The sequence below is a fragment of the Equus asinus genome, chromosome 24 (genome assembly GCF_041296235.1).
Source record: "Equus asinus isolate D_3611 breed Donkey chromosome 24, EquAss-T2T_v2, whole genome shotgun sequence".
Lineage (NCBI taxonomy): Eukaryota > Metazoa > Chordata > Mammalia > Perissodactyla > Equidae > Equus > Equus asinus.
In genome coordinates, this window is record NC_091813.1 from 41,638,143 (window position 1) to 41,665,704 (window position 27,562).

Here is a 27,562-nt window from a genome sequence, read left to right on the forward strand (position 1 = left end):
AGCTCTACAATTCGTGTTTTTATTAGGGCTACTTATCCATTCATTCAAGAAATATCTGCTGAGTACCTACTATGTGCTAGGCACTGTTTTTCACAATGGGACAACTGTGAATAAAAAAGAGACAAATCCCCACACTCACGGAGCTTTCCTTTTAGTGGAGATGGGAGGTGAGAGCTTCCTATTTGTACACAAATGGTATAATTACTACACAAAAAAGTGGAGCAGGAAATGAGTGTTAGGGAATGCTCAGGCAACTTAGAAAACGTTATCTAGGAAAACTCCACTGAAAGCGTGTTCTTGAGTATAGAAGGAGATGAGAGAGCAGGCATGAAAGTATTCAGGAGAAGATCTTTCCAGGAGGAAGCAAGTATAAGTCTTGATACCTATCCAGAGGGTCTAAGAAATCCAGAGGGGCTGAGGAGGAGTGAGGAAGGGAAGTGAAGTGAGAGACAAGGTCAGAGAGGTGAGGGTAGGGATGGGGTGCAGATGTTTTAGGGCCCTTTAAGCAGTGTAAGAGTTCTAACTTGGCATGAGATGGGAGACATTGGAGGTTTTGAGTGGTGGAGTGACACGGTCTGACTCCGTTTCAGGGGATCGCTTTGGTTGCTGTAGTGAGAAAAGACTGTGGGGAAGTAGGGAGACTAGTTACAAAGCTGTCGCAACCATCCACACAAGAGGTGATGATGGCTTGGACAAAGGTGGCAGTGGTGGAGGAGTGACCAGCGGCCATATTCTAACCATATTTTAACGGCAGATTGACTGAATGTGTAGTGTGGGAGAAAGAGAAAAGTTAAGGATAACTCCAAGGTTTTCGGCCTGAGTGATTGGGAATGCAGAGTTGAACCTAGGAACAAAGAGAGAAATTGGTTGTGGTTTGAGGGAGAAGGACAGGAGTTCACTTTAGACACGCTAGATTCCAGATGTCTGTTGTCATGTAAGCAGATATGAGTCTGGACTTTGTAGGAGAGATTAGGACTAGAAATAAATATTTGAGATTGACAGCAGTATATAGATTTTCTTTTCTTTTTTTTTTTTTTGGTAAGGAAGATTGGCCCTGAGCTAACATCCATTGCCAACCTTCCTCTTTTTGCTTGAGGAAGATTGCCCTTGAGCTAACATCTGTGCCAATCTTCTTGCACTTTGTATATGGGATGCTGCCACAGCATGGCTTGATGAGCTGTGAATAAGTCCACATCCAGGATCCAAACCTGTGAACCCCAGGCCTCTGAAGCAGAGTGCACACTTAACCACTATGCCTCCAGGCTGGCCCCTATAGATGGTTTTTAAAGTCATGTGACTGGATGATATCAACAAGTGTATGGAGCACTGGAGAGGTCTAAAGACCAAATTATGAGACACTCCAACATTTAGATATTGCAAAAGTGAGGACGAACCAGGAAAGGAGACTAAAAGGAGCGGCTAGTGTAATAGAGGTAAAATCCGAGCGAGCCTGTGTCCTGGAAATCAAGTAAAGAAAGTGCTTCTAAGAAAGGGAAGTATCAACTACATTAAATGTTGCTGATAGTTCAAATAAACTAAGGACTGAGAATTGGCCTTTGGATTTATCAACTGTAAAAATGGTTTAATGAAGTAGTTGGAAGTAAAATTCTTATTAGAGTGAATTTAAAAAAGAATAGGAGAAAAGACATTGGAGACAGTATGGACAATCTTTTTGAGGGATTTTGCTGTAAAGAGGAGTGTGGAAATGGCAAAGTGACTAGATGGGAAAATAGGATCAAGAGAAGTGAATTTCTGTGTGGGTGTGAGAAAAATTGGCCCTGAGCTAACTTGTTGCCAATCTTCCTATTTTTTGCTTGAGGCAGGTTGCTGCTGAACTAATGTCTGTGCCCATCTTCCTCTATTTTATATGGGACGCTGCCACAGCGTGGCTTGATGAGTGGTGCTAGGTCCCTGCCGGGGATCTGAACCTGTGAACCCCAGGCCACCAAAGGCCGGCCCCCAAGAGAAGTATAATTTTTAAGATGGGAGAGTTTTCTTCCCTAATGGGAAGGACCTAGTAGAGAGGGAGAAGTTGATGAAGCAGAGGAGGGAGGTGCTGAAGTGATAGAGAGCAGAAGCTACTACAAAAGTGGAGGGGTGGCACCAAACAGGAAAATGGGCAGTTTACCCAAAGTAGTAGAAGGAAAGGCAGAGTCATGGCCCCAGGTGTAGGTAAAAGGATAGATACGATGGAGAAGATACTTGTGGAAGTCGTCTTTTAATTGCTTCCATTTTAAGAGTGAAAGAAGGAGCAAAGGTCAAAGCTGAGGGTGAAGATGGAGAAGGAGAAATTGGCTGTTTAAAAGAAACAAATTAAAAAGTTAACAAACAGATGGCGTGGGGGAGTAAGTGAACGGACTAGGGACACTTAGTATGATTACTCTGTAGCACAAACGGCCCACTTGATATTTTGTTATAATTTAAAGTGAGACTAGTCAACAGGGTGATGCGATTTTCTCCAGCCTCATCAGATTTGGGAGCGCACTCATGCCACATTTGCACAAAGGAAGAGTTGTACTCAATTGGAATTGACGTGTTTCAGTTATCTATGGCTGCATAACAAATGCCAAAGCACGGTAGTTTATTGTTTCTCATAAGTCTGTGGTTTGACCTGTTGGTCTGCTTCACAAGGTGTCAGGCAGGGCAGCAGTAACATGGTGGACTTGACTGGGCTGAAATGTCCACAGCAGCTCACTCATGTGTCTGTACGTTGGCAGGATGGCTGGAAGACTGGGCTTAGCTGGGATGCTGGGATGCCTGGGCTTCTCTGTCTCCAGGTAGTTTCAGAGCCTTTTCCATTCCACCTGGCATCTCCAGCAGGGTATTCAGACTTACTGTATTTCAGCTCAGGGTTCCAAAAGTGAAAAAGTAGAAGCTGCCAATACTTACTAAGTCTTATGTTTGGAACTGGCCCAGATAACTTCTGCCACATTCTGTTGGTTCAGTGAAGGTGAGGACACAAGAAGGTGTGGTATGTTGGAGGCTATCTTTGGAGACTAGCTGCTGGAGTTTATCCTGTGGTTTTCATTGATTCGCATCTCTTCCACATGTAAAACACACCCCCTTCCCAAGACCTCAAAACTTTCATCTCACATAGAATCATGCTCAGGCTTTGAAGTCTAGGATGTTGTTATTGGGTGTAGATGAGATCCTTTGGGTACATCTTCTCTTGAGCTGAAGATGTGTGAAGTAAAGAGACCACATCTGATCTGCACTGACCCCCAACCCCAAAATACAATAGTGACACAGGAACAGGAGAACAGGAGACACTCCCATTTAAAAGGGAGTGGGACAGGAAGCCTATGAGAGGCACTGGTCCATATCAATTCCGAAATCCAGCTGGAAATATACCATCAATTTTCTCTGTTCCAGGGTCAAGGAATCTACGTTTATTAGGGAAGAAATTTGCTCTCTGAGACTAGTCTTGTTTCTTTTCTTTGGGCTCTTGGTTCCACAGAGACCATCTTTCTTTTCCCTAAGACATAACCCATGTTTGCATCTGAATAGCATTCTCAGCCTGATTCTTTCCTGTTAGAAGTTGGGGCCCCAAAGTCACTTTTCCATTTGGACTATTTCTGTCCCTTTCAATCCAAGCTGATATAATTCCTTTAAAAACTTTGTGGGTTTGTGTATCAAATTATAATCCACTCCATTAAACAAAATTCTTATTCTGCTTGGAAATCTCCTTACCCAGATCCACTCTTCATTAAAAGTACCACTTCTATCTCTTATGACACAATAGGTGACAATTTTGCCGCTTGATTGGCCAGCACATGACCCAGGTCCTCTGTTTTCCAGCCTCCAATAGGAGTTTCTTCACTGTTCTTCCAGTCTTCGCTAATAGTCTTGTGAGGCTCTTCTACCTTCTGTCTGTTCCCAAAGACAACATCATTGCTTTTAGGTTTCTATTATGTCAGCAAAGAACTTGCAGAAATAAACTCCGATTTGTCTATTGCCGTATTGCAAATAGCCCCAAAGCTTAATGGTTTAAAGCAATAGCAATGTATTATTTCTCACAATTAGGTGGGTTGACCAGGCTGTTCTTTTGCATCACGTGGTGTTGGCTGGGTCTACAGTCATCTGGGGCTCAGCTGAGCTGGTGCCTTGGCAGAGACAGCCGAAAAGCTGGGCTGGTGTCTCCATGGAGTCTCTCTAGCAGAAGAGCTTAATTTCTACATATCTGAGGGCTCCCCCGAATGCAAATACAGAAGCTGCCAGGGCTTGTTAAGTCTTAGCCCTGGACTGGCACAGTGTTACTTGCACTGCATTCTGTTGATCAAAGTGAGTCACAGATCAGCCAGGTTCAAGATGGGAGGGGGCTCCCAAAGAGCACGAATGCTGGGAGGCTTATTTCATTGGGAGCAATCTTTGACTACCAGATACCATACCAGATGAGGCGGGTGAAGTGGAGGGGCCGAGGAAGCTGAGAAAATATGCCAGGGATTACTCTTAATGATGAACCATGGAATTGAAGATAAATAGGGAGAGAATAAAGGGTTGGAGAGAGGGTCAATGTAAAGGTGGTAGAACCACTGGATCCTCATGGAATTAAAAGCCTTCTATTGAGATGGGGAGAGAGAGTGAATGGGAAAGTAAGGAGTAGAGTGTGGAGAGGGAGAAACTTGAAATTGGGTCATGGAGGAGTTGTAGGTATTGGCGATGCCAAAGTCTAAGGCAGTGGTTCTCATCCCTCATTACACATTACCACCACTTCAAGAGCTTTTCAAAATTACCAATGCCTGGGCCTCTCCCCAGACCAATGAAATCAGTATCTCTTTTGTGGGTCTGAAACATCTGGGTTTTTTTTTAAAGCTTTCCAGGTGATTCTAGCATCCATTTAGGGCTGTGGACCAGTTATCATAGGTGAGGCACTTCAGAAGCGCCTAACACAGTGTGTGCCAAGCACCACCCCACACCTTTACTTACATTCCCTCACTTCATACTCACTGAATTCTATGAGATACACACGATTATCTCCCTTTCACAGATGAGGAAACTGAGGCTCAGAGAGGTTAACCAGGTCCACCTGACACCAAAGCCATATTCTTAGCTTTCTAATTTCTTTCCTCAAACAAATGTGTGGGTTTTGGGTAGAATAAAAGGTACTGAAAACGTTCTTACAGATATGTTTAATTTCTGCTTCTTAGGCAAGTGTCTATGCATATTGATTATATATTATTATTTATTTAGGCAAAATTTGCTTCACGACTAGCTGATATCCCTTTCTTGTTAGTTCAAATCTCCTGGAGTTTGAACACAATTAGATAGAAGGAATTCTAGGATTATTTGCATGAAGCACCCCATCTCATACATGCGCATAAAAATTGTACCCAAGAGCTGTTAGAGGAAATCTGAAAAAAATATTTTGTACTTAGTACATATCTACCCTTTAACAAAATCACCATTATTACAGAGATGAGGTGAAAATACAACTTCTTCTTGTAGTCTTTTTTTGAGGAAGATTGGCCCTGAGCTAACATCTGTGCCCATTTTCCTCTATTTTATATGTGGGACACCTGCCACAGCATGGCTTGCCAAGCGGTGCATAGGTCTGTTCCCAGGATCTGGCCAACCTGGGGTCACCAAAACAGGGTGTGTGTGAACTTTGCTGAGCCACTGGATGGGCCCCCCTTGTAGTCTTTTAAACAACACTCTTTTGTTTGGATATCCCTATAATAACTGCTTTTATTTAATCTGTACAAGGCATTTTTAGAAAGTAAGGAGCTGGAAAGAAACTTAGAAGATAAAAACCATATAAGGTGCCTGAGTATGAATTAAATTTGACTGGCTATTTGATAGTCAAATAGGTGACTCTTTAGGGACTGTAGTCACCATCAGTCAAATCTCAATTCAGGAGTGCCATTTGATACTAACATTTTCATTCAAAAGGACCAAGAACCTAAAGTTTTGACAGACAAGGAAGGACATTTTGGGGTGGCCTGGTGGCAGAGCGGTTAAGTTCACACGTTCCACTTCAGCAGCCTGGGGTTCACCAGTTCAGATCTCGGGCATGGACATGTGCATCACTCATCAAGCCACGCTGTGGCAGGCATCCCACATACAAAGTAGAGGAAGATGGGCATGGATGTTAGCTCAGGGCCAATCTTCCTCAGCAAAAAGAGGAGGATTGGCAGCAGATGTTGGCTCAGGGCTAATCTTCCTCAAAAACATAAATAAAAATAATGAGGAAGGACATTTCATTTTCAAAGAGTCTCTCTCACAATCTATTGATTGCATCACTGTATTTACTATCAAACCTTGGCTTAAATTCTACTTCCTCTAAGAAACTTCTTTGACACGCTGAACTCCCCCCTGGTCACTCCCTTAGGTTGTGCTGATTCATATTTATGCCAAAAACTTTTGTGACACCAGTCCACCCTATCATTTGTATGTTTCTCCAACTGAACCACAAACTTCTTGAAATCAAAGAGCCTATATTTTTCTTTCTTTCTTTCTTTTTTAGCTTTCTTGCCCTGATGCTAGGTATAATACTAAGTCTATGGTTGGCACTTGACTAATAAATAAGTGTTGACTGAATTAGTGAATGAATGACTAGTATATTAGGGTCTTGGAAATATTCCTAACCATTGAAGATAGCGTTAGGAAGACGGCTGGACACTTTCACGCACATGATTTAATTTAGTCATCACCATTACTCTAGGACGAAGGTATTATTAATATGACCACTTAACAGAGGAAGAAGCTGAAGCTTTGAGGAATTAAATCATGCTTAAGTTTGCATGGCTGGAATGGCTGTGACTCAAGTTCAGAGCTATTTGTTTCTAAGGTCTTTGCCCTTTCCATCTCTCTGAACTGCTGCCGTGTTACTCTGGCTTTTTTTCTAGGACAGGTGATAGGAAACCAACTTAAACTAGCTTGGGCTAAAAGAAAGTTTTTATTGGAAGAATCACAAAATAATGGGAAGGTTCAAAGAAGCCAGGGTCTTTCTGGGAACATCGGCTAGGGAACTGGGGCGAACAGACTGTCAGCTACAGGTGGTCTCTGCTCAGGCTCCACTCTGCTGAGAGAGCTTTTCTCTGTGTGTGTGTGTGTGTGTGTGTGTGTGTGTGTGTTGGGGAGGGGTAGGGGGAGGGCAGATGGGGGAGAGGGTGTGGTGATCACCAGTAGCCCCAAACTCAAATGCTTCCTCCTTCAAGACTCCAGGGTCCCCATGTATGTATAATTTCTTAAAATCTCATTTGTCAACTGATTTTAAGGCGCATCACAATATATCTCTCTAGAGAAAGAAAAGCAAACTATTCAAGTGGTTTTAGAATACAGCGTCCTAAAGAGGCATGTTCTTGGCCTGGGTGATAAATGGCCTGCATGGTACCCTGAAAGAAGACAAAGGTCAGGCTCTGTCACATCCTCCCTGCCTTCATCCAGCACTACTCACACCTATTGCCAGATCTCTGTGTTCACCCAGTCACCCTTTTGCTATTATTAATTGATAGGTTTCCAGAAGATTTCCAAATAATTTTTAAAAAATTATCTAATATGGTATTAACAGATAACCAGGTTTTTAATGCTTTAAGGATGATACTGATGATATCTTCATTTGTTAGAATTGACATTTTTCTCTACAACTGACTAAATATTTTATTAGTACCAGAAAAATATGACTGAACTAACATTATCACCGTGCCAGTATTTTCTAGTCATTTTAAGGTCATATGGTACATAAGAGACTTGCAGTGGTTTTCCATTTTTTTTTATTTGCCGCAGATCTCCTTGTTGAAATAAAAATCAATCCAGTTTCTCAATAGGCAAAACAGATAAAAGCAAGGCTTTTGTTTTTTCCGAGGGAATTCAGAATGGGACTGTTTTCCTCCCCTGCAACCCTTCTTTTAGGTGGCCTCAGACAGGGTTCTCAGGATGGAATTTGAACACCCTGGTGGAGCAGGAGGATCCTGCCCTGGAAGCTAGAAGACCTGTGTCGAAGAACTGGTTCTGCTAGTAATTAGTTGTGCAACCTTCAGCGAGACATTTAACCTCTATCTTTTTCCACGTGTAAAATGGGGATAATAATACTTGCCCATTCCATCTGCCAAGGCGGTTGTTAGGATCAAACAACCCAATGGATACAAAAGCGCTTTACAAATAGTAAAAACTAGTATAAACATGTAAAACACCTCATTGCACTTATATTTCAATAAATATCTGTTGATGTAGACAGAACTTTGTAATCTAGGAGACAGAAAAAAATCACTATAAACTCCCCATTTAAAACCTTTTTGTGGCTCTCATAGTTTGGAGGGAGACTACAATACGAATATTGAAACAGAGTATCTTTTTAGTGTATATAAGGAGGACAATATCAATTTTACTAACCATCTCATGTTAGCAAGGTGACCTAGCATTGGTGACATGCTTGGTCCTAGAAACACGTTAAGACAAGTCTACGGAAGAAAAGAGGGAGAAAAGTCTGGAGTATAAAGGTAAATTGTGTGAGCAGTAACAATAAATTCATGAGCTCATGGGAAAAGAGCACTTGAATTAATTGGCATCACCATCCTTCAGAAGCTGTTGATTACTCCAGGAACAGGGTGTAAATCCCATGAAATGAAAAGCCGGGCTGCAAAATATCAATCTATTTTAACCTGCTGTTAAGAAGGGAAATGAGTGGCGCTGTGCAAATGTTGTATTTCCACTCACCAAATGCAACAATTAGACCCACACTTTCATGAAGTAACCTGTGAAGTGAATAAATCTTCCCCTCAACGGTTTCATGTCATTGGTTCAAATGGTGTAACGTTTCTTACAGAAAGAACTTAAGGAGAATAAATCCATTAGGGAAAGTGGGGGAATTTATTGTACTCCAAGGCTGTGCTTTTAAACAGACCTCGACTGTACTAACACAAAAAACGACCCTGTGTTTAAGGATCGTCAATTTCAGGTTTGCAATAGGCATTGTAAGGAACCAACACACTGTGTGTGTATTTCTTCCACCTCTCTTTACACGAGGAACTGGGCTGCTTTGTGTTTGCATTGCACCTAATGCCTGGGAGCTCGTTCCCAGGAGATCAGGGGAAAGAACGAGTTCCCCAGGTCAGCCATTACGATTTAATTTTTATTTATTTTTCTAGTAAAATTTGAACTTTCTTCATTTCTACAACTGTGGAAAAAATAAAATCTGTAAGCTGACACACCATTTCTGTTGGCCGCCTCAGAAACTTCCTGAGAACACCATTTACAAGTTATATCATTTCCCTCAAAAGCGCCAAGTTTTTCTCCTTTTACTCTAGGGGCTAAAAAGAAAGCCACTGTACCTTTTCCACAAATATCAACAGTTCAATGGAAAGCTGTTTATTTTTCTCCTGAAGCACATTAACGCTACTGATAACAACAGCAGCTTTTCAAACTCAAGGCAAGACGAGAAGGAGCCAGCCCCAACTCTCCAGCAGGACCAACAAATGCTTTTTCACCTCAGGCTGTTTGTAAGAAAGGATTTTCTTTTTTTCTCTTACGGGTCCGTTTTCCCATTCACTGATATTCACCCCTAACCCTACTGCAGCGAGAATAAAAAAGGGCTCAGGGACACTTTAAAGTTGGGCTACTGGAAAGTTAAAGACGTTAAATTGTAGAATAAGCATTGGATACAGCACATTAAGGCTTTTCCCATCAGACTAGATTGAGATATATTTTCTCGTAGCCTCCTTGATTGGGAGATTATTTTAGAATAAATTTAAATATATAAATTCAACATGTAAATTAAAATAAATTGCGTTTCTCATCAATGTTCTGGAACATTCAGGCTTTAGCTAGAAAACTTTGTGTCCAGTGCCAGAAAATCATAGCTTTTAGGCAGGAGTTAACTTTTATCTCCAGGAAACAACTGACCTCGTGAGTTCTTTAGCTATCTCAACCATCAGGAGTGCTAAATTAATAAAGGTAAGTCTCACATTGTGGATTATGCAGTAACCAAGTAAAGCCAACTGGACACATGCGGGTCATTCCAGAAAAGTCAGTCCTATCATGGGTGGACAGGCAATACTTTCCATAGCGGCTCAGCCGATGAATCTATTCAGTTCTTTATTCCCTCAGTATCTATAACAATTCCTGTTGCCTTCCTTTATTTTCTATTTTTTTGAGTAATCTTGAATCCTTTTATCCATCTTCTCAATTCATATGGTTGTTTTCCATCAATTCCAGTACTGACAGCAGTTTTTCATTAAAATCTGAAAGATAGTCATAAAACTCACAGACTATTAAAACCAGCAAGTTGCTAAAAATCAGAGCAACCAGAGAAGGGATGTGATCTTTCCAAGGATACACAGCTAATTTTTGCCAAGTCATTGGAAAAGCCAAGATTTCTGGACTATGCCAATCCACTGCTTTTCCCACCACACTAATCCAATCTATAAGACAATTTCTGGGTGTAAAACTGTTGCCTCTACCTATAGATACAGAGTTTTCTCCCATATATTTCTCTCTGCTCTCTGGACTCCTATTCTACTTGGGGTAGGTACCATAACTCGATTGTCTTTTCATACCCAGCATCTCATATAGTGCCTGACACACAGTGGGTGCTTGATAACATTGTGTATCACTCCCACTTACTATTTATTTATTTATTTATGTTAAGATTGCCCCTGAGCTAACAGCTGTTGCCAATCTTCTTCTTCTTTTTTTTTTTCCTTCTTCTCCCAAAGCCCCCCAGTACATGGTTGTATATTCTAATTGTAGGTCCTTCTAGTCCTGCTATGTGGGACGCCGCCTCAGCATAGCTTGACGAATGGTGCTAAGTCTGAGCCCAGGATCTGAACTGGTGAAACCCTGGGCTGCTGAAGTGGAGCACACCGACTTAACCACCCGGCCATGGGGCTGGGTCCCACACTCACTATTTAATACTTCTCCAACTGGCACATAAGTCTGTCTCCCCAGCTTGACGAAAGCTCCTTAAGGGCATAAACTATACCCTATTATTTTGAAGATATTACAGTTCCTAGTAGCAGTTAGCACATGCAGACTTTGTTTTTTCTTTTAATTGAAAATCACAGAATAATGTCATAGAATGACATCAATCCAATTTTCTGAAGAAGTACTATGGTAGGCTGAATAATGGCACCCCAAATATGTCCTTGGGAACTGTGAATGTTGCCTTATACGACAAAAGGAACTTTGCAGATGTGATTAAGTTAAGGTTCTTGATTTGAGTTATCCAGGTGGGTCCATTGTCATCATAAGGGTCCTCATAAGAGGGATGCAGGAGGAGTCAGAGCCAGAGGAGAAGGTGATGTGATGACGGAAGTAGGGAGAGGAGTGACGTGCTTTGACGATAGAGGAAGGGGACACAAACCAAGCAATGCAGGTGGCCACAAGAAGCTGAAAAGGACGAGGAAACAGATTTTTCCTTCAAAGCCTCCAAAAGGTCTCAGCCTTTCCAACTCCTTGACTTTAGCCTAGTAAAATGGTTTTGGATGTCTGACCTCCAGAACTCTAAGAGAATACATTTTCGTTGTTTTAAGCCACTGTATTTGTGGTACTTTGTTACAGCAGAATCCTAGGAGACTGACAACAATTACCATGGAGGCAATTGCTGCAAACCGACAAAAGCGTGACATACAACCATATACCTGACAGACACACTGAACAGAGCTGGAAGGAACTTTGAAAAATTATCCTTTCTGATCCCCTGACCCGAGGCAAAGGATAGCCTGTAGGATAGATGGTGGAAGCTTGTCCATATGTCTTTTAAGATGCTTAGGAACAAAGACTATATTTTGTTTTGTTTTTCCAGACTGGCAGAAGATAAATTTCTGCTTGGCTTTTGCTCATTTGAAACACACATTATTTTTTGTTTTTTGCCCAAAGGAGAAAAAATACTGAGCTGTATAGCTGATAGGCAGGCAACTTCACCTGCAATCTTGCTAACATAGATTTGAATCTAGAGATACAAATAGTAGCAATTAAGCAAAACAATCCAACAAACAGATGGTTTTGGAGACAAAATATCTAGTTTTCTTTAAGCCAATTCATTTCTGCTGTGGTCTAGCCCTGACCTCAATTCTACTTTTTAATCCCACAATTTGTGGTGTGTGTGTGTGTGTGTGTTTGTGTGTGTGTTATTCATCTGAACTAAGCTTACCCTTGGCTTACGAAATGTGAATTGGAAAGCTGTTCTCAAAACGAGCTCCCTCCTGGAGGATTTCCCAAAGCTCAGCCTGCTTTAATTACTTCACCAAGAAGTTTTCAATGAACTGTTTTGAACCTGGCATTCACAATACACTTGCCTTGTACTGAGCGATAGCTTTATGACAGGAAGCTTTGTTAGCTGGACCACCCGGGGAACGAAGCTTGAATAGAATATGGCCGCCTGTCGATTTAAGAATGTGGGCTCCTCTCATGCCACACCTGTGTACCCTTGGCTGCTCCCAGCTCCTGTTCATTTCCCATGTAATTCAAGGTGTTGAACGTAATCCACAGAGCTTTGCATCAATAGCCTCCTTGATGGGTGCTTCTCAGACCCTGACTATGCCAGAAACCTCTTCTCCTGTAGTCTAAAGGTGCTCGAAGGCTGTGCAGATGATGCCTTCAAATGATATCTGAGATATGACGGGATGGTGTTTATGCAGCAGTTCCACAATAGTTCGAGAGTGAAATCTTTAGGATTCCCTAAACAGCCCGTTTTAGTTTTGACTGAATTTACCATCTTCACAATTGAAATCATAATAAAAGTATTACTTAGGTTAAAATAGTCAAACTGATGTGAACACAATTTCTCTTTCTGACAAGATTCCTATAATTTCTACTCATTTGTTTAGTGTTTCAAACAAATCAATAGTCTTAGCTTGCCTCGATGCACTGCGTTCCTTCTTCTGGCAATACATCACCATTCGGTTTAGAATCCATTCATCCCCTATTTTTGTGGTAGGAGCCTAAGGGTAAAGAACGTTAGCCAGATATAAATTTTATTCCTTTGGCCACAGTGATTGGTTCAGGGGTAAATGTATGATCTAAGATGGGCCATTCAGAGCAAATTTTGGACTTTCACTAGGAATGCTGGGATAAATGTTTGTTCTTTTAGATGGATTCAAACCCAGAAGAATGTAGTTCTCAAACCTGGTGTCAGTCATTTGCCACTAACACTGAGAAATGAAGCCCAGACCTGGGGAAGGAAAAACTGCTTCCTGGTGACATTGTTTGAATCCTAAGTCAAGTTTCTCCTGAATCGTTCAGTTGCATAAGCCACCAAATTCCCTTTTTTGCTTTAGTGCTTTTGAGTTGGGTTTTTAGTCACTTGCAACTGAAAGAATAATAACTGTTATAAAGATAACATTATAATGATACTGAAAATTCAGATGTGGTTCAAAGACGTCTGTGAAAGCCAATTGAGGACCAAATCCTTGAATTTAAACACTTTCTAGGACTCTCAGAAATCAGAGTGGTGGGACCCTTACTACTGCCAGCATACTGAAAAATATAAAAACCATTTATTTGTTCCTGAAAACCTTTTCTTTAGTAATTTGTAAATACATAGTTGGCCTCTGTGGGAAAATGATTAAAATGCTAGATCCTGTTTGCTTAAGCAGGCCCCATTTCTTCATCAGGTATATTGGACACAAAAGCATGGGATGCATTCCTGCTGCAAAATTCAAGTTGGGAAAAAGTAAAAATACATTTATATCTATCCATGAACATGCCTGTCAAGATTAACATAGAATATTTACAGAAATGGTGAGCTTTTAGAATAGACTTATACAGAATTTTAACCTTTTTCTTAATTATGGTTTTTTACTGAATATTAGACTAACTTTAGCTTTTGGCAATGGAAATATGACCTGAAAGTTTTCATTTTCCTTGTAAGGATCTGAAATTTTGAACTACTTTTTTTTTTTTTTGAGGAAGATTAGCCCTGAATTAACATCTGCTGCTAATCCTTCTCTTTTTGCTGAGGAAGACTGGCCCTGAGCTAACATCTGTGCCCAGCTTCCTCTATTTTGTATGTAGGACGCCTGCCACAGCATGACTTGATGAGTGGTGCGTAGGTCCACACCTGGGATCCGAACCAGTGAACCCTGGTGGGCTGGCCCCTGAAATTTTGAACTTTTAAATTTATCTTTGAGAGGTTTATTTTGCCTCTCTTCCAAAGATAGATAACAATGACTCTTTCAAACAAATCTGCAGTGTTGTTGCAATATTGGTTTTTTTTTGAGGAAGATTAGCCCTGAGCTAACAGCTGTGCCAATCCTCCTCTATTTTTTTGTATGTGGGATGCCACCACAGAATGGCTGATGAGTGGAGTAGGTCCACACCTGGGATTCGAACCCATGGACCAATGCCGCCGAAGCAGAGGGCATGGAACGTTAACCACTCGGCCATGGGGTCGGCCCCTGCAATACTGTTTTTAAAAAACAGATGGGATTTCTTAGATTAATAAAAAGTTCTAGTAGACAGGATGACAAAAATCAAATGAATAAGAACAAAGGATAGCATAATTGTGCTGTGATAAAAAATGCTTTTAGACATTGACATTATTTTGTTAAATTCTAAAAATTAAAATGATGATGTTAAGAAGGAGATTGTTTTGTTTAAAATTCTATTTCCTCTTTGTGTCTATCTCTTACAGAGCTTCCTTGATGATTTTTTCTTTGTTTCCCAGCTTTCTAATTCTCTTTTCATTCCACTAATGTATTAATTTGGGACATATGAATGACATTTTTATAGGTAAAAAGTGGTTGAAATTTTCAGTAATTTGATATAGTTTAATCTAATACAATTTACTTTTTAGAGAAAATTTCAGTTTTTAATTTCAACTTCCAGGGTCTTCTTCCTGCCATGATCTTTGTTGTTGTTTTTTGATGAGGAAGATTGGCCCTGAGCTAACATGTGTGACAATCTTCCTCTATTTTGTATATAGGATGCCATCACAGCACCACATGAGCAGTGTGTAGGTCGGTGCCTGGGGCCTGAACCTGCGAACCTGGGGCTGCTGAAGCAGAGCATGTGAACTTAACCACTATGACACCAGCCAGCCTATTCCTCCATAATCTTTATAAATGGATTCTAATTTTATCTGAATTGTGATGAGACTATGTCTTTCTGGGACAAAAAACAACAACAAACAAAAAACCTCCCAGCAAGTTCGTTGTCAGAACTAAGTTATATCAATTGTTATGGATTAAGTTTTGCTCCTTCCAAACCCATAAAAAAAAGATATGTTGAAGACCTAACCCCTAGTACCTCAGAATGTGAATTTGGAAATGGGGTCTTTACTGAGAGCATCCAATTAAAATGAGATCATTAGGGTGGGCCCTTATCCAATATGACTGGTATCCTTATGAAAAAGGGAAATTCGGACACAGGACAAGCACAGAGGGAAGACCATGTGAAGACACAAAGGGAGAAGATGGCCCTGTGACTGGAGTGATGCATCCACAAGACGAAAAGTGCCAAGGACAGCTGGCAGACAGCAGAAGCTAGAAGGGGCAAGGAGAGATTCTCTCTGAGAGCTGTCAGAAAGAGCGGGGCACAGAGGACGGCTCGATTTCAGCTTCCAGAACTGTAAGAGAATACCTTCCTTTTGTTTTAGGTCACCTAGGTTTTGGTATTTTGTTATGGAACCCCTAGGAAACAAATACAGAAACCATTGGCACATGGACTTTGCAATGATTTACCGGCTCTCAAATAAAAGTTGACTGTATTAAATAAAAACTTTTTTCTGTCTCCATAAATTAGAGGAGAAACAGAGGAATAGACAAGTTCCTCTTGTTCAGTGTTCACAAGAAAGTTTCTTTTCAATATTATTTGATGGAATATAGAGTAGAGTTCTAATGACTGTTTATTCTTTTTTGGAAACTCTATTCAAATATATGTGGCCTGTAAAAAATATGAGACTCGTTGCATAAGACCAATTTTAGCCTAATACATATGTAAATGGTTCTCAATGTATAAGAAAGATTTTAGTAATAAAAAAATCATTTTATAGAATCCCTCACATCAGAATAGACATGGAGCCTAGTTGTACGGTTGCAGAAAAGTATCAAACTTTTTATGTTTTAGTGAAAATTAAGATAAATTACATTATAACTATACTAATGGCTGAAAGTTTCATATTAGGCAAATAAATGTCTACAGCTACTCAAATTACACGTCTCATCCAAAAACTTCAGTAAGAAGCAATTTTAGATGGGTTCAAAATAATAAATATCATGAAATTTCAAATGGAGATTTGGCATAGTTTTGAGATAAATATGACTGGATACACACATGTGCCACTCTTTTCTGTCTTCTTACTTTTAATGAGATTCTAGTGATGACAATAATATGGCTACACACAGGAAATAGTTTCTCTTCCTTCTTTTCTCTCACTCTTTCCTTTAAAACATTCACATTAATTTTTATTGATACTGATGTTAATATTTTGGCATCCTTCCCAAGTATATTGCAAAAACACATCAATAAAAATTTAAATTAAAAAAAATATGTAGTCTAGGGGCCAGACAATAATGGCGTATTCCTTTAAAAATAGGTATAAGGTAAATTCTAGAATTGGAACTTTGACCTTAACTAAACATAACTGATATTTCTATCTGGTGTGTACTTGACATAGGACTTACCAAGCCCAAGATAAATTTATTTATGGAGACATAACTTGCCCTTTCGTGCTTGTACCTTTGTTGGTAACTTGTTTAAACCAATTTTGTATTTTCTTTGCATGTTTGAATTGATTTGCTAAAAATTATCTGCTGACAAAAAAGTACAGCTAAAACTCAGAATTCCCAGGTTGTGGGACTGGTTCAGAGTCAATTTCCATTTTCTTTCAAGATTTTGTACAAGTTGCAAGAGAGGAGACACAAACTATCTCATTAATTGTAATCAAATATAGATATACGTTTTAAATACATGGAAAAAAGTGGCATTGGCATAATCTGCATATTCTTCATTTTTGTATTTGATCTGGTTATATTTTTCTTTGAAGAGAAGTCGCAAGAGTCAAGTATGTTTATAAGGTGAGTTAAGAAAACTTGTAACGTGTGAAAAGTCAATTTCTTTAAAAATTCTCACCAACTAAACCCTGATTTGTAAGTAGGAAAAGTTATCAGTTATTAAAAAAAAATAGTAATACTCCCAAAGTGTATACTTCTGCCACAAAGAAATTAAGAATTAATATTTTACTCAGCACATTTAGTCATTGTGGAAATCAATGAGAAAAATCACAGTGGAAAGTTATGTGAAGATTCATGTAAGGTTAAATAGCCATTAAGAAGGAATTAATTAAGAGTAAGAAGATAATAAAAAGAAAATGTTTGCACGCTTTCATTATCTTAGTATTGATTATCTATTTTGTAAATTTTCATGGTTGCAGGCCACTTCAATCATTATCATTCAACCCTCTGACTCTGTCAGAGTGTGCTAAGATAGTAATATGAGATTAAGCTAAATGCATACCAGAAGGTATAGTAGCTTGAAATGCATTTCAAAATTAATTAGAAATTAATTTCGTTTATCAGTGGCGGTGGGAACATAATTACAGGCAATTGAAAATTGATTGTGTACATGTGCTCATACACTTGTGTTTTTCTACATGTTGATAGAATTCTGTGAAATGAAGAAAGGTCTTCAAATTGGCTGCTTCTGCCTTATTCTATGGTTGGATATTCAATTGACATCACGGGTTACAATAGAGGGCAGATGATATTATGTAATGAAGTCTAGACCTGCTAGACTATTCAGCATTGACTCGGGGGGTGGCATGGCTCCCCTCCAAAACCTCTCTCATGAGCTGACCTTGTTATTTTCACCTGCATGTCTCAACCTATATTGGGTTTAAAATGTGAGTATCAACTGAATGGAAATAGAGATTTTCCTTTCTCTCCTTCCCTCTCTCCGTCTTTTCTTTAGGTTTGTGTCTTGTATGCACGTGCATTATAACTCTCTTTCGATTACCCAGACCTCACGCTGGACCTTGACAATGTCTGAAGAAATCCTAAATTGCTAGAACATAGGGAATATAAGTGGCTTCCTTTTATTTCTGGGCTGCTTGCCTTCTTGAGAATGCATGAACAACGTTTTTATTTGAGGGTTTGCTTGTCCTTCTTTAAACTGACTGGCAAATTTGCTTTTATCTAGAAAGTCATGAAACGGGTACCAGTATCTGACTTTTTGACGCCCCTAAATTAGATGAATGGCCTTATTTTCACTAACTTTCACTTTGATATACATATTTTTGAAAGCTTTCCCCCTTTCCTTCCTTTTTAAAATTGGATGTGTCAAACATGCCCGGACCGCTTTAGCATAGCTTATCTGTCTGCTGAAGGAGTGCTGGAAAATTTACATTTAAACAGCACCTCCAAGAGTTCTTAATGATGTGGCGCTGAAAGGCAGCTGGCTGGGGTCCAAGTCTGGGGTTTCACTGCTCTGGGAGGAAGGTCAGTTTATTCCTAAGGGGAATGGAAAAAAAAATACTATATACTCTGTATATCCTACAAGAGAAAAATTACAAATTCAGATGTAATATTTAAAATACTTCCTTCTTAATTTCAAAGTAACTCCTTCTAGTAGCCAGTGAACTCCCAATGGTTAAAATTATTAGCTTAAGATGTTTTGCTTTAGTTTAGACAAAAACCTCTAAGTGGCCTACTTTCATTTTCGTCTGGTTGAACAGTTTGTGGTTATATTTAAAATAACCTTTTAAATGATCTTGGTAAGGGGGTAAGGGAGTAAAAAAAATAAAAAAACCCACCAAACCTCAATTTTTGAAAACTTTTTTTCCTGAAGTCTTCTGCCTAATTGTTCCAATAAGGACGCAAAAATTTATATCAATTATGTAAGTTTCTTTTAGTCTCAAAAGCAACAGAGAGCAAAAACAAGAAAAAAAAATGCAGGCAAGTTTCGTATTATTTCTTAGATTAGCTCCTCATCTTGTTTTTCATGAATTTTGAAAACAGAGTGTGCCTATCGGAGGTGGAAAGAACACGGGCTGTGACAAGAGCTCAAAGGAAAATCTCAGTGACATAGGACCACATGCCAACTAACAGGGGATTACTTATGGGTGATGTGTGTGTTCCCTAGTGATCCCTGAAGCTCCCCGCGTGCGATTAACTGTCTGGTTGGGAGGTGAACGCTGGGCCAGGCAGATTACTATAACGACTTTTCTTCACAACCAAGTCATTTGTTAAATAAAATCTATGGGAAAACTGATGCCATAAAAAAAGTTAAATAGCATCAAGAAGGCCTTATCACTCTTCTTATCCTTGAACTCGAGAGACTTAATGATCTTCAAATATGTCGTATTTAAACAAACCCCTTTTCAAACGAAATGAAGGATTGGAGAGTGTAATCACCACCACAAACCTTAAGGAAGTGGCATAAGAGTTCTGCTTTCTTGCCTTAATTTTGATAACAATCGAATGTGCTGAGGAAACCTCCAGGTCCTAAAGTTAAACATTTTCTCCCATTTTCCACAGCGAAAATGTTGAAAAAAATGACAGCTTCTGTTTTTGGGTTTTTGAGCACAACCCATGTTGTTTAATGTGTCCAGAAGCAAGCTTTGTTAATGGACATCAGGCATCTCAGAAACTGCTCAAGGACAGCACGCACGTTATGCTGAGGTTGGGGAGGGTACCTCTGTGCCATCACACCAGGAACCTTCTTATAACTCTGTCCGAAGAGTCACTGCGTGAAAGACCAGAAGGCTGCCGTCTGCTTTGTGATATCCTGAAATATTGTGCTATCTCTGCTTGGCTTCTCTAAGAACAGAATTTTATGAAGTCTGAGATCACCCTGACGGACAACCATTAAAATGTGACTGTTTTCTGTCTGTGCATAGGTTCCGGTAGAGTGATGTTCCTTATTCTTCCTTCGGGTTACAGACCCCTTTGAGAATCAGTAAAAGCTATAAAATCCAGGAAAAAAGGCACACACACATACACACAGAGAAATTGCATATCTTGTTAGGGAGTTGCATGAAGTCCCTGAAGCTTGTCCATGAACCCCTGATGCACAGAAACTATACTTCGTCTGATTGATGAATTCATCTTGCATTTTTATAACCTTTCTAGGGCACCTGCATTTTATTGGTACTTTTTGGTAAGGGAGCCAAGACTCCTGTAAAAGCCACAAAAAAATGAGATTGCTTAAAATGGAGTAACCAAGAAAGAAAGAAACTAAAACCCCAACAACTCCCAAGATTCAATTCCTTCAGGAAAATCTGTATCATCTGTCACTTCTCCAAGTGCTGCTCTTTTATTCTTAGTTGGTGGGGTTTGGAGCCTTTCCTTCCCTTTGCTGCCTCTCCCTGCTTCTATCTTCCCTTTCACGGACCCCGACAGGGACACGTTCTTATCTGTTCTGTTCAGAACTAGCGTGACACAATTGTAATTGCATGCTCATTTAATTTGTGAAACCAGGGTTCTTTCCTCCAGTGTATGCATTCTTGTGTCAGAGTGCCTTCCCCTTTCTTCTGAAAACATGTCTTCAAGAAGAATAAGTTCTGAACTCAAGAAATGTTTTCCTTTCTCAAATTAGCTGTAGATACAGCACATTGACTCATTTCAAATGTGAGAGATTGTACATGTTTTCATCAGGACCAGTGTGCCCTTTACCCCGTAAAAAGCTAAATATAAGCCTGTCTCACATCTCCCTCCCCCTTAGCAGTCCTTATCTAGTCCTTATCTTCATCCCGTGAAAAGAGCAACATCTGAAAGATCCACGACTCTTTCTTACCTGAGGGAAGACCTGTGGTCGTGTCTCATGGAAATGGTTTCACTTTAATTGCAGTTTTCCAGTTTTCCACTAGTTGGGGCTCTATACAAAGGAAAGAAAACTCAGGGACTCATTGGGAATCATTTACAACAAAACACATTTTATATGATACCTCTACAGTATTTTCCAAGCCCCTGGAAATAAGCTCTCTAATTTTGTCCCAATATACCAATCATGAGGTTGTATTATATTGTTGGATCAGTTGTATTTGCTTTGCCCACCTTGGTTAGAGAAGTCTAAACCAAGGTTACTGCTTTTGGTATGATTTGCAGAGAAGCAGTTCCCCCAACACGTTGTTACTACAAAACATGAAATTACAAAATGAGCCAATGGAACATTTGGTACATAAGTAGCAAGACCATCTTCTCTGTCAGGTTTTTTTCCAGTACAGGGCAGCAGCCACTTACCTTTAAACCTGATGGCACAAAGTCCTGCACAAATTAGACCCTTAGTGAATATGGTTTGTTTTCTTTCTCCTCCTAAGGACCAGGGTTTGGACAAGATTACCAATATCAGTTCTCTCGGAAAACTGTTAGAAACTGTCTTGGTCCATGCTAACGTTTGGCTCTCTCTCCCTCTCTCAGCTTTACTTTCCTGGTGTCAGGTTGAAAGATTACCTCGGATAGACATAAATCATCAAGGCCTCCCAGCGCTTCTCTTACACTTGCATCTTGTTTTAGGTTTGTTTTTCCTGTCTCTCTCCACCTCCCCGGAGATCCTTTGGCAAATCTGATAAACAATGCCTTTTTCTTGCTGAAGGCAGAAAGTCCAATGGAATACAATGGGAGGCCAGACTTGGCTGAAATGCAGGCTGCAGGTGTTCTCTGCATTGTGGTCATCTAAACCAGATGCTGGGAGTTGAAGCACCTGCTTCCCTTCTCTGTCTACGCTCTGGAGACCACCACTCCCGGGTAGGCTAGGCCAGAGAACCAGGCTGAAGAGAATAATGTACACACCACAGCGCCCTTCTGACAGATGAAATGAGGTGCCCTAGAAACAGTCTCACAAAGTTCCCCTTTAAGTCCTGAAATGGATACAGTTTGATTTTGCTGCTCTCTTTCTCCATTTCCTGATCTGACACCACCACCCTCTCAACACACACACACACACACACACACACACACACGCTTGACAGCATACTCTACTGGAAGCAGATGCTCAGAGGCAATTTTATTTTTCTCTGGATTACATTATCTAGAAAGACAAGACTGGCCATGGACACGAGGGTGATGATTTTTATGGTTCTGATAACAACGAGATGGACGCCAAAAGCCTTGCACAGCCTCAGATTTTATGAACATTTCTATAGGTGCCATAAATCTCTGACCAATCCAGAAAGAACATTAAATCTCCTATCTTGAATGCTGAACATTAAATAAGAGATCAGGGAGAAATTGGTCCCTGTGGGGAGATGACGATGCTAGAAGCAAGCACTGGCTGCCAGAGAGCTTGGTTCTGGTATTTTTATTGAGAAGATTCTAAGTTACATTATTTCAGTTCTAAATATTAGTAATAATTTGACTGCAGGCATGTGTATTCAAACCCTTAATAGGAAACCTGTATGAGTCAAGTTTTGTCCTGCTGTTACTATTTTTATTTCCAATTTCAATGTTACTTTTTGTCACAAATGCCTTTCTAGGACAGAGTTACTACTTCACGTATATACAGAGGGATATATTTTCTCTGTATATCCTTGTACTGTGTTCTTAAAAGTTAATTGAGAAAGCTTTTGCCTTGAGAATTGAAGCCCTGACCCCACTCCGCTCTGGAAGTTTCTATGCAAATACACACAATAAAGGGACAAGAGCTTCAGCCTGGAGGAGAGGCATGTCTGGAGCCTGTGTCCTCCTCAAAACCATCTCCTCCGTCCAAGAGAAACTTCTCCTTGTCTGTGAGCTTCTACTGATATCACAGCTTCAGGAAGCCCTTTAAATTTGCTCCCTGTTGCTCCATAACACCTGGACATATTTTTGTTGCTGCATGCCCAGACCAAGACTACATTAGAAAGAATAATTTTTGAAATGAAGGATCTGGGGTATATTTGGGAGCACGAGAGGCAAAGAGGAGTGGTAGGGTGAGAGAAGAGTGACAAACGAAAACCAATTAGTGGAGACAACTTAAAGGAGGCATCTGTGGTATTTGGTGAATATTCATAAACCAAAGGGTTCACGACGTATTTCCAAACAGAGAGAGAAAAAAAGACTCCTTCTCTTCTTCATCTCATGCCCACATTCTTCTTGGCCAAAGGTTCATTAGAAGAGGCACCCAGACATAGCAAAGCTAGGGGAAGAGGGTGGTTCTGGTAAGCGAGAAAGGGAGCCACAGATGCCCTGATGTGCAGATGTGTTGTGAAGTCGAATTTGGAACCCACTTGGGGGTAGCTAATGGGGAGGAGGGCATTGCTTAGACGGAGATGAATATGGAAGTGGAGATTACGACCTAAGATAAACAATGCATCTTTTATTTAATATCATTGGAACTGTTTTCACTTATCTGCACGACTCTTTTGTGCCTCTTAATTTGCCCTTGAAGTTCTGTATCTAATCATTAGCTGAGCAACCAGTGAGTCTCCCTCAGTCCCCCACCCCTTTTTACAACCAACTTTAATCTTTCGACTCAGTGAAAAACATGTTTCCCCTATCATAACTGGTTTAACAAAAATTCTCTTTCAAGTTTAGATTGCTCAGATACAATGCCTTTCCTGCAGCTTCATGCTAGAGAAAGGAATTTACATTAGAAAAAGAGAGATTTATGATAGCATTGAATTTCCATTTGAATATGGAGAGTTAATAACATGCATATGTTTTTTTTATTATTATTATTTTAAAGTTGAAGCTACGCCATAGGCAAAAGGAAAGCTGCAAACTGCGGGGCTGGCAGGGCTCAATGAACAGTTTAATCTGGATTTCATTCACAAACGGCAGGCAGCTCAGTCCTAGGGACAGGACTGCTGCGTTTCCCCAGATCGGAACTGGAGTAAGTGCCAGGATTTCCTGATTTGTTTACATTTCTCAAAAAACTTTTTTCCCCCGGACTAGGACAGAATTAGACTTCCTTTTCCACTTTTGGCTCCTTCCAAGCTATTCTTGCTCAAAGTATTCTCTCCCCTTTCCCTGCATTCTTCTTTGTTGGAGTCTCAGCTGGTTCTTTTGTTTCACAAAAACACGGAGACGCAATGAAAGATGTCGGCGGAAGAAGAATGGTCATCGTGACAACAATAAGCCCACCGTAGCTGGGTTTTCCCGGACACAGCGTAGTCTGCCCAACTTTTGCGTTTAAAACCTTTTGTTCTGTCTCCCACTAAGGCTTGGAGAGGATTCGGAGAGGTCAGGGTGTGACACATCAAGTGACCTTGCCAAAGTCCTTGTGCTTTAAAAGGAGAAATTGAAAACACCTCCATTCACATAAACCGTCCCGATGTCACTCAGATGGCGAAACTTCAGCCGGATCTAAGCATGGGACACGACTGTTTCCTCTTCGGTGGCCAGGCTTCTAGGACCCGTGGCTGGGCGCCTCCAGTCCACCCTGTTATCCTCTCTGCTCTGTTTGGTTTCACTTTCACCATCTTGACCATCTATAACCGTCACAAAGGCTTATTTTGAAAATCTACTCTAAGTTCGTTTGTTTATAAATGTTTGGCAATCTGAGGATTAGTTCCTTTTCTTAACAAGGGAGATGTAGGCCGTGGTCAGTGGCCAAAATGCATGGATGAAAGGCTCCCAGATCTTGTTGGGGGTCACGAACAAGAATAAGTCAGGGCAACACAGATGCTGTTTGAGGGAGAGGGGGTGGGTTCATGAAGAGAAGGTGGAAGTCTCTTGTTTATTGACATTTCTATTTCTTTTTTTCTTGTTGCTGAGGCTAAAGACCTCTTTTGATTTCACTAGTTAAGTCGTCTCTGTTTCAAAACATGCTTCCATTCTGGCCCTAGGGATACACTTGAACATTGTCTCGGAGCAATGCTACTCTCCCTTCTTGGACACCTTTCTCCCAATCTTGTGTTCCCGGGACAGCCAGGGTCATCTGTCCTCTCTGTTTGCTGGAAATCGAACCCAACTCTTGGCGGAGAATCAGATAACTTTACTTGCACTGGAGTACAGCTCTAAATATTAACACCACCCCTGGGTTATTTGTGTCCTGACAGAAGGAGAAACTTTAAGGTAAAGGATGAGTCTCTAATTGTGAGATTTATGATGTCAATGCAGCAAAATGTCTTTTAAGTGCTCCTGAAATCACATCATAGGGAGGATTGTGGTTAAAATATGGGTCACGTCAGGCACATGTGTTTATTTCTATCCCCGTGTGTACGTGTATAGATGTACACACGCGGAGAGACATAGCTTATCACGAAGATCTGACTTCTGCTGCTGTGCGGACTGATGAATGACCAAGAAGCTTTTCTGAACCATATCCTAAAATAGCTGAGTTATGAATGAAGACGGCATTTAGCTCTTCTGAAATATCCTTTCAGAGCATTCATTCCTTCGCTCCAGTGACTGTGGGAGCGCCTGCTTCTCAGGAGGCCAAAATAGACTTTCTTCTACGACCTCCTGCAAGTAAGGCTGAACAAATGTCTATGTTTTCACTATAACCTAAACACACAGTAAGAGGCACCCAGTGGATGAATGTGCGAGAAGAGAGCTTAAATGAACACTTGCACATTTAGGCAGATCAAAAGAATAAAATGTCTCTTTTTTTCTGCTCCTGGTTTCAGACACAATACTGTAGGTGTAAGTGTTACAAAAGAATCTGAAGTTTAACCTTTTGATGATGTGAAGGACTCTGTTTTGGATTATCTTCTGTAACAAGCACTTACGGAATGATCAGCTGACAAGCGTATACGTAAAGCGCATATTCCAAAATCACATAACGCTTTCACCAGGCTTTAGAGAAAGATGAGTAATGACATGAGGTCCAATGTCAAATGTACCTTCTTAGGGGGGAAAATATCCTGCAAACAAACATGTGTGATGGGAAGAAAAAAAAGATTTAGAAAAATCTCAATAGAAAACCTAAAAACCGTTTAAATCACATAAAGATGTAAATTAGATGGTAGAATGATACATTTTATTTATTCTTTTACTTTTTAAACCACTTTATTGAGGTATGATTAGCATATAAAAAGTTATACATATTTAATGGGGCTGGCCCCCGTGGCCCCATGGTTAAATTCGCACGCTCTACTTTGTTGGCCCAGGGTTTCATTGGTTTGGGTCCTGGGTGTGGACATGGCACTGCTCATCAAGCCATGCTGAGGTGGTGTCCCACATAGAAGAACTAGAAGGACCTATGACTAGAATATACAACTATGTACTGGGGGCTTTGGGGAGAAGGAGAAAAAAAAAGAAGAAGATTGGCAACAGATGTTAGTTCAGGGCTAATCTTCTAAAAAAAACCCAAAGGTATACATATTTGAGGTCTACAACTCCATGAGTTTGGGGGAGAATATGATACATTTTATATCATGTGCGTTGGTACTGCAGATATCAGCATTTTCTAATATGGTTGATACCATGTTGAATGTTCTTATTTCTAGGTCTTCATTCCTGGAGAAGACTGGATGCAGCCTGCTCTACGTGAGAGGATTTCCCCTACATGTATGAATCCAGTAAATATTCTTTAGGACCCTCAGATTTCTCTTGTTTTAGTAAAAAAGGCCAACTGGCTCCTTTGACAGGACCCTTAGGAGTCCAGCTTGGGGAGCTCCGAGGCCAACCCAGTGGCTCTTTTGGGCTTGTCTCCAGTGTTAACCTAGACTCCTGCAGAGAGGAGACATGGATTGGCTCCATGACAGCCCCAGTCTCCCAGACACTGGGAGTGCTGAAGATGGGATGGGTTTCCACATAGCAAGGACGTGTACTGATTTTCCCTTACAATTGTCAGAAGCCTGAGCGAGCGCATGTGCCAGGCGCTCGAGAATAGTCTGAGACGCGGTAGACTGCATCACCTTCATATCCTGTTACTAAAAGATTTTCCCTCTCCTTCAAAGGTGTGCTTGCCCTTCTCTGGGAGCTGGCAATGTAGAGAGGCTGCACAGGTACACATTTTCTAGGTCCTGATTTCTGTCTTCTTACATGCCATATTCTTAATTCAATAGCCACAAAGCTATTGCACATTGAATAAGACGTAAAAATATAGTAGTTTCCAATCCTAGAAACATATTTTCTTTTCATAATTGCCACATTTACATAACTTCAAATGCTCACCCTGGTGGGTGAGTGGGTGAGAGCAGATTCCAGTTGCACATAAATGACTTCCCATTCTTTTAAAGCAGTTATTTTGTGCTTGATAATGTCATGTCTCCACGAGGGCTTGGCAGTCTTCACTGCATGAGCAGCTGGGTTCTTCTTGGCTTTCAGGAAAGTACTATAGACATGGTGGCTGCCTCCTAGATTCCTGAAGGAGGCTTAGAGGGAACTGCTGCCTGAAGCCACTGTTTCTGGGTAGTTTTAGTCAGTAAGAGACCAGCAGAGTCTCTGGACACGTGGGCAGCAGTCAGCAGAAGGTGACGTGCGGGCAACACAGAGTAAGTTAGCAGATTTAGGAAGCGTGTCCTATAGGTCTTAGTCCAGCCTGCATTGTACTTCTTCACTCTGCACCTGGAGCCTGTGTGGGGCTGAATGCAAAGTCTGGGGGTCTGTGACCATGGGAGGCTGGCAGTGGGGTTCTAAGATCCACTGCAGAAAACTGGAAAACAGTCTTGGTATGACCAGGGTGAAGATTTGGCCTTCCTAACAGATCTCCCCATTCCACACTTGGCAGGTGGTGCAGACGCCTCTCTTGCAGAGGAGAGAAAGCTGGGACACATGGGAAGGGTGTGATCATTCAAGGCCACTTTGTGATTCACAGGCAATAC

At 40.7% G+C, this 27,562-nt stretch overlaps 1 long non-coding RNA gene across 9 annotated transcripts in view; it reads right to left on the bottom strand.

Moving 5' to 3' along the window:
* Window positions 1–26,232, bottom strand: part of LOC106843678 (uncharacterized) — a 41,192-nt gene extending 14,960 nt beyond the window's left edge. For 6 of the 9 annotated variants that reach the window (XR_011497759.1, XR_011497761.1, XR_011497760.1 and 3 more), the window contains exon 1: window positions 20,668–26,232. This is a non-coding gene — a long non-coding RNA (uncharacterized lncRNA). The remainder of the gene's footprint in view (window positions 1–20,667) is intronic. The other 3 variants (XR_011497762.1, XR_011497756.1, XR_011497755.1) reach the window with 2 other exon arrangements.
* Window positions 26,233–27,562: the final 1,330 nt, after the last annotated feature.